Source organism: Mustela putorius, unplaced genomic scaffold (assembly GCF_011764305.1).
Source record: "Mustela putorius furo isolate JIRA1106 unplaced genomic scaffold, ASM1176430v1.1 tig00000224_pilon_pilon_pilon, whole genome shotgun sequence".
Lineage (NCBI taxonomy): Eukaryota > Metazoa > Chordata > Mammalia > Carnivora > Mustelidae > Mustela > Mustela putorius.
The window spans coordinates 33,139,795-33,153,677 of NW_025421321.1; the positions used below are offsets into that span (position 1 = coordinate 33,139,795).

The window sequence follows — 13,883 nt, forward strand, 5'->3', positions numbered from 1 at the left end:
TAGTATTGGCTTCTACATTTATCTGACAAAAATCATCACATTATAAATCATGTTATGTATGGATCAGGGAGATATTTTTCCTAAAGCAGGGGTTTCTTTTTAACGTTTTGATGTTTAAATTCATTATTTCAATTTAAACATTTTCTTGGTGTAGGATCTGCTTTAGGATTTTATCATATGTTCTTCTTACTCCAATATTTCTGTTTAGTAGAGCTATCAAATTAAAACAAGCATGTGTTCACCTAAAGTCAATTCATTTCCAGTTCTCTACACATTTATTTTTTTCCTTGGTCAATAAACATTTATAGTGACCTACACACATACTTTGTTTCACCCTTGCACGCAAGCTACACCAGCAGGGGGCGAAATACAATAGGAATTTGACAAGCCATATAGATTTTTCTTTAGTGACTGAGTAATAACAAAAAATCCAGTACCACCACAAAGCAATTGGTACTCCAACTTAAATTGATGCAGTCTCCGTATTTCTTGCAGCGATTGAGTTGTAAAAAGACAAATGCGGGTCTATTTTAGCGCTCCAAGTTAATTTGTCTAGAACATTGCAGAGGCGGGATAAACCGTGATGAACTGCTTTTGTCCTTATCGTTCCCCTGATTTGTATATTTTCTCCACTCAAGGGGGTGGACACTTCTCTGTGGCTGAGGGGGTGTTTTCCGTCCTCGTTTCTTTGCGTAGCTGTTGAGCTTTGCTATCTTGGAACTATTTTAAATTATTCAAATTATTGGTGCAGGTTTGGCAAAAGTGAGCAGAATGAGCGCTCAGCAGGGCTCATCACCCCGGACGACAACAATAATCTCTGAAACCTTTGTAGACTGATTTTTACAGTGGTCGGTGTTCTAACACATATGTGATTTAAAAAAAAAAAAAAAGAGGGAAAGGTTATAAAAACCCAAATGATTAACTACTCAAGATTGATGATAGAAAAAGAATCCTTTATGACCCCTGCTAGAGAAATGCATGTTGATTTGGTATCTTTAGCTTCATTGGGTATTCTCCCGCAGCATCTATGAAAAATTACCACCGTCTCCATCTGTTAGCAAAATTCCCAATTTTTTTTTTTTTTCCTGTTGGTCTCAAAGCCGATTTGTCAGTCTTCGGCGGGTGCTTTCCCTCTTAGGGTTGATTTATAACAATCTCTTTGTTATGTATCAACCACCAGCTTCCTCTTCTGTCAGTTTTAATTACAAAGAGGAAGGGACTCGGACTGAAGGAAAAGTCTTTCGGGGCTAAAAGGGCAAGGTGGTAAGGCTCTCCGGTAGGTTTTTGGTGGAGAAGATATGGTTCTGTATTTCAAAATCTTGGCAATTTTATTCGGAGAGCAAGAGACTTAACTAGGTCCTAACTGAACGATATCGTTAATTGGCTGAAAAGCACCTGTCCCTCGCCCGGAGCGCAGCTTCAACGGGAGGCGGAATGCGGAAAGACGTCCTTCCCCGCAACAGCTCGATGACTCGCAAGGAAGTAAAGGAAAAGGGCAACTTGCCCACACCCAAAATGGCGGCCGGCACGCTGCACCACCGCGCCTGCGCAGGGGTAAGCGTTCTGTGACACTAATTCCCCTGGAGTGTCCTCCCCCACCCCCCCTGCACCCACCAGCGCCCGGCCCCGACCTAGCCACCTGCGCCCGGAAGTGACGTCTCGGCGGCAGCGGTTCCCCCGCTGCATGATGGGAGAGTGTGTGGAGTGGGCGGGGGGTCTCGGCGGAGGAGGAGGTGGAGGAGGCGGCGGCGGCGGCGGAAGAGGGCGGAGGGTAATGGGATGGGGGTCCCGCGACAGCGCTGAAACTCCGGGTGGGCGTCCATGGCGCTGCTTCGCTGACAGGGCTGTGAGCAGCCTGCCTTCCGCTCTCACCAGCTCCGCGTCGGACTAGCCGGTCCTTCCCCGGGGAGCCAGTTACTCCCCGGGCCCCTGAGCCATGCCCATCGCGGCCGCCCCGAACGAGCCAGGTAAGCGCCACCGCTCCGGTTCCCCGGCCGCGCGGGGTAAGAGGGTGCTGGGACCCGGCCCGGCCCACTGGCCGGACCCTTGTCCGGGTCGGGAGCACCTGCCTGCCGCGGAGCCTGCGACTGCGGAGACGGGAACGGTGCCGGCTCTGCGGGCCTGCGGGCTCCGGACTTGGGCTCTGCCCTCTTCCGCGGCGGGTGCGGGGACGCCGTCGGCAGCGTCCAAAGCGCACAGATCCCTCCCTGCCTTCCCGGGCACCAGCCGGAGAAGTGTAAGCCGTTCCCACATCCCCGGGGCCGCTTTTGGCTCGCCCTGCCTCTCCGCTTCCACCTGCCAAAGCTCCGGCCCGCCGCTCCCTCTCGGGAGCTGTAGAGAAGTTTGGGGCTTTGCTCCGGCTTCCTCTTTTTCCCTCCCCCATCCTCGTGACAGGTGTAAACATTCTGCTTTTCCCAGGCCTGAGGCCGGCTGCGACCGGAGTGTAGCTGCTTCCAAGGGTCTCTGAAGCAAGCGGATTTTGAGTCCTCCCAACAGGCAGAGAAGAGCCCCAGAGCTCATGCATCCCTTCCTGAAAGGATCTTTTTTGCTTCTTTCTTGCACTCCTCAAGAAATAATCTGTCTCCTCCCCAGATTGCGTTCGCAAAGTTGGACCATTATTCTTTACTCTTCCAGTTTGTCAGGTGCAGTGTGTCTTGCTTGGGCAAAGGACAAGAGTATAGGGTGAACAGTGGTAGGGGTCTTTTCTCCATTAGGAAAGTACTGAGAGTGGCTAGGTTTTTTTTCTCTTAGTGATTAATGCAAGTTTTAGCTTAGTTTCCCATTGAATCTTCTCTTTGGGGGCCGAGGAAAAGACTAACTCATACTTTTAAATATTGTAGTGGGGACGTGGGAAGGGGGCAAATTAAACAAAAGCAGTGGTTCCATATCAGAGTTCTCACTTTAGGGGAAGAAAAGTAACACTTTACTTTTGAACTTTAATCTTCCCTCTTCACTGGCTTCCACGGAGTACATTCTCATACTCCGAATTGGGGTTTTTTGGTTTTTGTGTGTTTATTCTTTTGAGGGTGGGAGGGGTAGACTGTTAGAGCCTTGATGTTACGTTTAATTGTTACTCTCAGTTAACCTTTTAGACATTGAAAAATATGCCAAACTCTAGTGAAACAAATGTTTCAGCATTACTCCATTGATATAATTTGCAGTTTATTTACATTTTTATATGCTTTGCTGGCTTAAATGTTGGCTTTGGTAATTAAGTCATTAAGTCATTTTTAACTCTTTGCGGGAGTGTATTTCTATAGAAGAGTACCTGTGGTAGCCTTGTAAATTTTGTCCATGAAGATATTGCACATGGATTTAAAGATCTTGTATAAAATATTTCGCTCTGTAAATGACACCTAGTATATGCTCATCAGACTGATTTCCTTTGTGTAACAATTAGATCTGTTAATTGAGCTTCAAAGTATAAATATATTTTAAAACCTTTAAAAAAGCTCTTGTGAGAAATTCATTAGAATTCACATAATATATAGGGCATTTGTTTTTCTGTTTTCTGATTTTTGACCTAGAGACTATATAAAAATAATCCTGTATCAAATGTGTCCATAATTAGATACTGAGTCCATAATTCCATTAATAAATTTTGCAGAATGCAGTTGTCTTTATGAAAATTTTGTAATCTAGGTGAATCCTATTATAAAACATCACTTAAAAAATTTTAATTTGTTTTACTTGCAGTTAAAACTTCAGAAAACAAGTGAAATTTGAGTACCAAATGTTTTATTTTTGTGTGAGACCTAAAGTGCTTCCCTTAACAGTTTAAAAAGTCTTTGAATAGCTTCTCATTGAGGAAGTACTCCTTCTCTCCTAACCCTATCCCCCAAAACTCATAAAAGGAGGCCATTAAGTATTTAGATATTTTTAAACTGTCATAAATTATTTAAATAAATGTTTATATTGTAATTTAATGTTACCTAAAATTTGTAAGTTAAAAAATAAGGACTTTGTTCTCTCTTAGCAGTTTCAGTTCCTCTTTAATTAGGCTAGTGAATCTTTCCAGCCTGAACTTCATAAGTATTTATAGTTTTTTCACACTTCGAAAAATGTCTGCCATTATATGGGTTATATGTATCTATCAATTCGATAATTAGTCTTTTCTCAGAGTGTGGATATAATACAGTCACAGGTGCTTTTACAACTTTATGATAATTAGTAACATTGATATACAGTACTTACTATGAGTGAGATACTTATCTAAGTGATTTATATAGAGTATGTTAACTCATTAATCCTCATAACAACCCTATAAACTTATATGTGGTATCCCATTTTTCAGAAAAGAAACTGAGGCACAGATGTTAAGTAGCTTGCCTAAGGTCAAACAGCTGGTAACAGACCAGGATATAATATGAAAGTTATTTATCATATTTAAGTAGTTTTAATATAGTTTTTAAAACATGCAGAACTATACAATATATTTTCTGGGAATCATGGAATATGTAGCAAAAGTAAAAAACATTCATGGGAATGATAAATACAAACTGAGAATAAATATTACTTCTGAAAAACTGAAGAGGGATAAAGGATCTAGGAAGGACCTGTGTTTTTCAACCGTAGCTTTTCTCTTTAGTGTACATGAAGCAATTTGGTAAAAGATTAAGATTTAACACAGCTAGTTGGTACTCGATCATTCATTATATTTTTTTCTAAAATTGTGTGCGTGAAATCATAATAAAAGGTCAGTTTTTTCATTTTAAAGTAAAGCATTACTTTGTCTTTTAGTATTGTGTATTTAAATAGAGGATAGGGAAGTAGTTAAGTGTTACTTTGTATTGACTTCCCTTTAAAATATAAGGAGGTTCTAACTTGAAAATATTTAAAGAATTGTTCCCCTTCCAAGGTTCCTCTGCAGGAATCTCCCTTGCCTCGGGCTCTCCTTATTTCTGTCAACCATCCATAGCCCTTGTATCACACTCCTGGTTTCTATTTCTGGCCTTACCCGGGGTTGGGACACATAGGTCTGGGTTAGAGCTATTCCCTGGGAAAAGGAAAAAGTGAGAAACTATACACTGGGGAGGAAGCAGAGAGGTAGGGAATCATTGCTCATTAGTTTGGGAGAATGGAAAATGAAGGAAAATAGGTTTAATGCTCTCTCCTTTCTTCCTCAGTCACCACCATCCCTATTTCTAATAACTAAAGTAAACCTTGCAGAGATAAATTGCTAGTAAATTAAAGGTTGTCTGTATGCTCAAAGCTTAATTTATAAGCACTGTTTTGGTGAATAGTTCCCGGAGGAAAATAAAGTAGTAAATTAGAATATATTTACTGTAGGTTCTATTTATGTAAATACTTTTAAAGTGCCATAAACCATTTCAACTAAATATCTAACGCCATGGTATTCTCTTCCTTTCATTCTTGCTGCGATATATGAGGCCCTGTTGTAGATGCTGGGGGTACTGAAATGAACAAATAAGGAAAAAATTGCCCTTACTGAGCTTCATTTTCTTGCACTTGAGTGTGTGCGTGTGTGTGTATGTGTATGGGGATTAAAAAAATAAAATACAGAGCTGGCAGATGATGTTAAGTATCACAGAGAAAAGCAGTCCATTTGAAGGGGTATGGGATTACAAACTTTTTGTCTTAGAGACTGGAGTAGGAGGTGGTGGTTGTTGGGGCTTGCTGTTTTATGTATGATGGGCTCAGAGGAAGCCTCAGACCTGAAGTTGGTGAGGAGAATACAGGGGAAGAGTGGTAGAAGCAGAAGTATGCCTGGAATATTCAAAGAATTGCAAGGGGGCAAGTAGTATATGTGATCACAGAGTTACAGGGTAAGAGGGCAGTGTTGCAGGGCTTTGTAGAAATTGTAATGACTTTGGCTTTTTACTGTGTGAAATGGGAGGCCATTGCAGGGCTTTTGAGTAGAGATGTGACATAATCTATGTTATAAAAGGATCTGGCTAGGGGGAAAAAAAAGGATCTGTCTGGCTGCTGTACAAAAAATAGACTATGGGAGTGCAGGAGTGGAAGCAGGAGGATTCTATTAGGAGGTGGTTACAGTGATATGGACAGTTTCTTGAATTGTTCGGAACCTCTGGTAATTTCCTCATTGCTAAATTCAAAAAATTTACAGAGATACTCTCTTCTGAAAATTCAAGGCCTTCACAGTCAGCTTTTCCAGCATACTGCCTACTTCCTTCATATATCCTACATTCTAACCAAACTATTATGTGACTTACTCTTCTTTGACACTTGCCCCATACTTTATTTTTAGTGCCTGCCATTATCTCTATCAGTTAAAATCCTTTTAATTTCAAATTCTGTCTCCACAAAACTTTTTTTCATTTTCACCATTCCTCCTCTTCCCAATCAAGTAAGATCTTTTTCTTAGAATCTTTGTAACTATATTTTCCTTCATTTGATGTTTAAATTCTGGCTTGTGTTAATTACTTTTATTTTTCTCTTATGTTGTTTCTTCTAACTAGTTGCAGTTTTCTTTAAGATTGTGACTCCTTTTATTCATTTCTACCTCTTATGGAACCTAGCAGTTTTGTATGTAGTAGATCCTCAGAAATAGTGGGTGTATATATTTTTTAATATTTTTTAATTTTTTTAATAAACATATAATGTATTTTTAGCCCCAGGGGTACAGGTCTGTGAATCGCCAGGTTTACACACTTCACAGCACTCATACATATTTTAATTTTTGAAAGTCTTTAATTACAAGGGCATTGTAGAAAATTTGCAAGCAAAAAAAAAAAGAAGAAGAAGAAAAAATCACATTCCTACTATTCAAAAAATGGCCTTGTTAACAGTTTAGCATGTATCTTTCCCCACATTATTTATGTGTGTGTGTGTGTGTGTATTGCCCTTTTAACAAACTGCAGTCTTTCCATACAGACTATTTTGTAGGTTGTTTTGTTTTAATCAACTAAATTTCCCTTACCATTTCAGAAAACTTTCATCTAAACTAATATTCAAGGCTATATTCAAGTTTTTCCCCAGGTGGATGTCCCTTTACAGTTGATTTTCCCAAATCAGCATCCACTCCATATTATATTTTTCTGGTTATTAAAGTTACAAAAGGATAATATGTTTACTATAGACATTTGAAAAATTTGGAAAAGTATCTAAAGAACATAGGTATGCCCTTAATGACAGGGACCCATCTGTTTTAATGCCTGGCACAGAGTAACACTCAATAAATATTTATTGAAAGGAATAATACATGTTAAAAGGAATATTAGTAATACACTACAAAGAGATAACTTAACATTTTGGATTGCATTCAGTTTTTCCCCCTGTGGGTATGAGTGTCATATACACGTGTATACATGAATAATATTGTATCTTGGTGAAAAAGTTTGTGATCTTTGACTTTGTTTTTGGTTATTTCCATAGGACTAAGTCTTAGAAGTGGAGTTACTAAATCAAAGGGGAAACCAGTTGCTTTCCAAGAGATTGTAATAAAATAATTTACCTACAAGCAGTGTTTGAGAGTACCCATCTTCCTTTAATTTCCTCAGGTTATCAGTAAAAATGCACTTTTTAAACTGTTTACCTGAATTTTTATTTTGGATTTAGGCTTTTCAGGAGTTTGGAATATTTGCATAATATAAACATTTTTGAATGGTTTAAACAGGAGATGTGTCCTTATTTGATATGAAGTTAAAATTGCTTAATGCCATGTTCTTTTTAAAATAACTCTGATTATGTTAGTAAGCTATTTAAGTACAAGAAATACAATATTATCTTCTGGAGATATGTTGTGCAGTATAATAACCACTAGCCACATGTCACACTTTTTAATAAAGCCAGTCCAAAGTAGATGTGCTCTAAGTTAAAAAACACACCAGAATTCAAAAATTAATGTTAAGATATCTATTTTAGGTTGATTATATATTAAAATAATATTTCAGATGCTTTGGATTAAGCAAAATATAATTTTATCTGCTTTTTTAATTGACTGTTGGAAGAGTTAAAATCGTATACATGGGTCATGTCGTATTTCAGTTGGACTGGAACATGCTGCTCTGGAGCATGACACTGACTTATTTTTATATATGGAATAGAAATACGAGATTAATTCACTACTCTGGAAAGCAGTAAAAAAGTTTTTTGAAAATCACTTTTGTATTTCAAGTTGTCAGTATGTGTTTCATAGGATACACAATTTGCACAGTAAACTTTCAAATTATAAGTGTTTGATTACAGACTATAACTTGCTGCAGTTCTTATGTTCTGAAAGAAATATAGGACTTGGGAGAGGGTGTTAGAAAATTTATGTGAAAATTTGTTCCCTCATCTAAGAATTGAAGGATGTATGGGAGTGTTTCAGGCAGTGGGACTATAGGTGCAAAGGCCCTGGGGCACAAAACAATGTTTGCCTTTCAATAAATGAAAGAGGGCCTAGTTTAGAGCATTGGAAAAAAACGGGGAAAGGGAAGAGGAGGTGACTGGTGAGATAGGAATGGCTTATATAGACTTTATTAAAGATTTTTTAAAATCTTTATCACAAGCAGGGAATCAGTGTGATCAGATTGGCTTTTTAGAAGATTACTCGGGTTGCATATGATTGAATACCAGTCAGGAAGAGGCTGCTAAAATGATAATGGCATCTTAGACCAGAACAAGTCATAGGAGGTGAAAGAAGGTACAGATATTCTAGAATTGAAAGATTTATGAGATAAAAATAATTCTTTAGAAGATAAGTGAAGGTGAGGAGCTTTGTCAGGGGTGGCTCTCATGTTTCTGACTTAAGTTCTGTTACTGTTAAACTCAGTTTGAGTTGAGGAATTCAGTTGGAGAGAACTAGTAGAGAGTAGCCCTGGGAGGTCTGAAGCTCAGGTTTGAGAGTTGGGCTATAGTGATCAATCTGCAAGTTCTAGAATGTGATAATTAAAGCCTAGATGGATGAGATTGTTTGTGGGGGAAGTTGAGTAAGAAAAGAGCCTGGATGAAACCTGGAAGAACTTACCCTATTAATTTGACTATGTTCATACTTAAGAAAATCTAAGTTTGTTTTGAGACCTGTTTGTAAAAGTGAAAGTAAGGAGTAAATTGGATCAAGTAACTTAAATGTTTTTGTTTGACATTTGTGTAACCGAGCAAATAATCTAACACAAGCTTATCTGATTATTTGGAAACATACCTTTTTCCTGCAGCGGAAAACAAACTGGACTTCCCTTATGAACACATTGAAAACAATTAAGAAGTATTGGGTTTTTGGTTACTTTAACAGATAGACCTAAGGAAAAATTATGTAATTCCATAAATACTATTAACTCCATAAATTTTGAAACTCATTTTTAATTTTTTTAAATGTATATGCCTCAAATCAAAAAATCAGTATCTTAATTTAGGGGGAATACTAATGCCTGCTATCACCACTACCATTAGATTTGGTATTGGAGGCATTAGCCAACACAATAAAGAAAAAGAGAGACATAAGAATTGGAAAGGAAATGGTCAGATTATTCCAGTTTGCTTATGTTGTGATGGTAAATTTTACAAGTAACAGGAACTTTCAATTTTATAAATAGTACTCAGCAGTTAGAAAATAAGATGGAAGTGGAGACCCCATTTCACATGAGCAGCAAAAAAAAAAAAAAGATAAAATACCTAACAGAGGGGCAGCTGGGTGGCTCAGTGGGTTAAGGCCTGTGCCTTCAGCTCAGGTCATGATCTCAGGGTTCTGGGAACAAGCCCCATCGGGCTCTCTGCTCAGCAGGGAGCCTGCTTCCCCCTCTCTCTCTCTGCCTGCCTCTGCCTACTTGTGATCTCTTTCAAATAAATAAATAAAATTAAAAAAAAAAAACCTAACATTTAACAACAAATGTAAAAATTCTGCATTGCTAACATTGAATTTTTATGTTAAATTTAACAATTCTTTGTTTAGGTAATAGAGGATATGATTCTTAATTCACATCCTAGTCTTTAAATGTTAACTTTAAGTTTTTGGGCTGTTTTTTTTGTTTGTTTGTTTTGGCTTTTCTTTTTCTTTTTCTTTTCCTTTTTTTTTTTTTTTTTTTTTTTTTTTTTTGACAGAGAGAGCACAAGTAGGCAGAGCAATAGGCAGAGGGATTGGGTGATGCAGGTTCCCCATGGAGCAGAGAGCCCAACATGGGACTTATCCCAATCATGACCTGAATCAATGGTAGATGCTCAACTTACTGAGCCACTCACATGCCCCTAAATGTTAACTTTAAATGATACTTTTCAAAGCGAGACTTCTCGGAATAGGATCTTTGATAATTGCATATATCTTAATGAGACCACGGTTACTTAAAGAGATAAAGTGAATAATGTTTCTGCTTTACATACCCTCCAAGGTGGGTGTTTTTGTTGTTTTCTTTTTAGTCATTGCTTATGTTTTGTAGTATTTTCTATTTTGCTGTGGTTAATCATCTCTCATCTTAATTGTTTATTATTTGGATGTAGAAATGTTGACCTGGAGTATTTTCAGGTAAAATATTTCTGCTACAATGACACTCAAAATCTGAGGCATTAATTTCTTTTCTTATGGCTTTTGTTTTTAGTAGCAATTTATAAAAAGTGATGACCTTACATTAAGAGATAAATTAACTCTTTGTACTGGATAGTTTTAATAGCATCTTTGTTCCTTAAAAAAAGAAGAAATATCAAGAGTTTCAGGTATCACATCCAAATCTTCTTTCCTGAAGCCCAAACTGGAATGTTTGAATACGCATTACTTTAAAAAAAAAAAAAAAGAATATTCATTACTTTTTACCTATAGTCAAGTCATCATTTTTTCTTACTCCTTTCATATTGCAGATACATTCCGCTATATCATAATGAGCCAGCAGATGACAGCTTTCCATCACATTAGGTTTCAGAAGTTTTCCTGAAACAGTGCAAGTGTTGCACCTAAATAAAAAGTATAGATTTTAATCAGACTACCAGTGATCTTGGTTTCTGGAAGTAGAGAAAAGTTTCTTTTGTTGCTGTTCACATTCATTTCATAATATTCAGCTGCAAGTGAGAAACAGATTAATTTTTTTAAACGTTATTTTTTCCAAGGGTTCTATAACATTTAAATTATATACATAATTGCATCTGTTTCAAGGATTATTACAGTAATTTAAATTTGATCCTTTAAGGAAATTTTCCAAGTTTCATTTAAGAAAAATATCAAAAATTTTGTATTGTGAACTCTTTTAAATCTTGAGTGTGAAATTTCTTTGTGATGGTCTCAGATAAATGTGTATGACAGAACTTTAAGAAACATTTATACATTTAAATCATTTTAAGTAGAGGAAAACTTTTTATAAGAAAAATTACAGTTTCATTGATTTACCTGTATCAGTGAGTTCAGCAGTGAAGTTTATAGACATTTATGTCACCCCCAAGGTAAAAAGTCCGGTGATAGTCGTTTTTTTTTTTTTTTTTAAGATTTTATTTATTTGACAGAGATCACAAGTAGGCAGAAAAGCAGGCAAAGAGAGAGGAAGGAAGGAAAGCAGGCTCCCCAGTGAGCAGGGAGCCCAATGTGGGGCTCGATTCCAGGACCCTGAGATCATGACCTGAGCTGAAGGTAGAGGCTTTAACCCACTGAGCCACCCAGGTGCCCCTGGTGATAGTCTTATCGTCTGGAAATATAACTCAGTGGCTCTCAATTTTTGCTGACAATCAGCACCATCTTTCAAACTTTTTGAAAAATACCGATCTTTAGGTCCACCTGTTCTATTAAAAAAGGAAAACAATACAGAGCTAAGATTGAGTAGTGTGGGTTTATAGGCTATTGGAAGAGAAAAACATAGAAACAAATTTGATTTACTTTTCAGATGTAATAAAAGATGTAGATATAAAGAAGGATTAATTAATTCAGAAAGGCAACCTGACATAGTGAAAAGAATACCGGCTGTAGTGTTAGAGCCCTACTTTCCATACTTAGTCTTTATGGGACCTTGAGCAGATTATTTGACCTCTCTGAGTCTGTTTTATCCCTCTATAACAATGGGTGGTTGAGATTAAATTGGATAGTGTATGATTAGCACCAAGCATAGTACCTATGACATAACACCTTGATAAGTATTGGTGATCTCATTTCACAGAAAACTTCATGACTGAATAAGGTTTGAAGGTATAGTAAATGGGTTCTCCAAACAGGTAAGGACAGGAAGTTAGAAAAAATGACATGTAACAACCTAGAGGTAACAGTACCAGTGGAGGAACAGGGGGTACTTTTGTCTGACTGAAGCAAAGAGAGAGTATCTTAGCCATGTTGGATAAGATAAGAGTTTCAAGTAGACTGTCGTAATCCTGGCCAAAAATAATAAGGCCCTTAAAGGAGCTATTGGTCAAGGGATATTAAAACAAATATAGTAAGCAATATAGAAGATTTAATTTGTGGTCAATTAAATTCATGGGAGTGGTCAGGAATAACAGATTTCTGGACTTAGAATTCAGAATGTTGTGTAGGAAGAAGTGGTTTCTGTTCTTTGAGTAGAGGTTGACTTCAGTTTTGGAATTGGAGAATATGAGCTATATTTGGGACATCCAGGTAGAGATACTCAGAAAGGCATTTGAGTAGACACATCTGGAGGTTGGGCAGCCTGTAGAGAGATAGGGCTTTCGGTATTATGAACCTATAAAAACAAAAGGTGGATGAGATCTGTCCAGGATGAGAATATGGGGAGGCCGAGGCCTGGGAGACACTGAAATTTGAGAGGCAAGCAAAAGAAGCAGATCCATTGAAGGAGGAGAAGGCTGTGGTAAGTAAGAGGAGAATCAAGAGAGAATAATGCCTTTCAGAAATATTTTGTTCAATTAAAAATATATTATAGAAACATTTCCCAATTAGTAATATAGTCTATATTTTTTTATTTACCCTATTCCTTATTGGTAAATATTTGTTATTTTCAGTTGCTTTTTAAAATATGTAGGAGTTAACATTTTGGGGGAATGATCTTTACTTCTGTGAATGCTTCTATAGGATACATTTTTGTGGATGAAATTGTTTAGTCCAAAAAATATGCATTAAAATTTTTGGTATATTGCAGAATTGCCTGGAGTATGAACCAACATTTACTCCCACCAATAGTGTCTTTAATTTTATTCTTAAAGTGGCTTGCTTCCTAGTTTGGGGATAGTATGAATTTTAAAAACAAATAGTATTTTTTATTACTATGTGTAAAATTCTGTGAAGAGAAAATGAATGCTTTCATTTTATCAAATTACTTAGTTCATTCAAATAATGTAATTTAAGAATGCCTTTTGTCATTGTAAGCACCAGATGAAGGAGGGGTTCTTTGTTTTGAAAGAAGCTCTGTTCCCTCCTCTTACATGCTGGAAGCAGTAATTGGATTTAGAGGAAGTGGATCAGAAGGAAAGAGAATGATGGTATTATTGTGAGGGGGATTAAATCTTGAACAAAATTGGTGCGTGCAAACAGTTCTTGTTATGATAGACATACGTTATTAACACAAATTCTGTGCTAAGATTTTGCACAGAGATAATTTTGAGGGTTTTTTTCTTGTAGCAAACTTTAAGCAATGCCTGCAAGACTATAAAATGAGCTTCCTATAAAACTGATCGTAAGAGAAAAGATGTTTTAGAAAATATAATAGAAATACTGCAGAAGTTTTAAGTCCGCTTAAATCCTGCTGCTTAAATAGTTTAAAGGTAAAAAATACGGACAAATTTCCAGGTTTTTTTTTTTTTATTGATTACTTGACATTGTTCATAGCATCTAAATAGAGGGACCCTAACCTTAGTGGTACTAATAGTAGTTAGAGGAAATTGACTGTGAGTTTTGGTCATTTTTGTTAAATTCTTCAGTGTCCTTTTTGTCTTTTTTTTTTTTTTTTTTTTTTTTTTACTTTGCGTTATGACCTATTCCTGGTTTATAAATTTAAGTTTATAAAATCAGTTTAGGTGATCCTGACCAGCTTTTAAGAAAAAATGGT

The 13,883-nt window shown here is 37.0% G+C and overlaps 1 protein-coding gene across 4 annotated transcripts in view; it reads left to right on the top strand.

Moving 5' to 3' along the window:
- The first annotated feature begins 1,474 nt into the window (after positions 1–1,474).
- Positions 1,475–13,883, top strand: part of AFTPH (aftiphilin) — a 65,640-nt gene continuing 53,231 nt past the window's right edge. For 3 of the 4 annotated variants that reach the window (XR_006606064.1, XM_004742067.3, XM_004742069.3), the window contains exon 1: positions 1,838–1,967. The gene's annotated coding sequence lies outside the window, so the exon portion shown is untranslated. Of the gene's footprint in view, positions 1,555–1,837; positions 1,968–13,883 lie in introns of those variants that run through there. The other variant, XM_004742068.3, reaches the window with a different exon arrangement.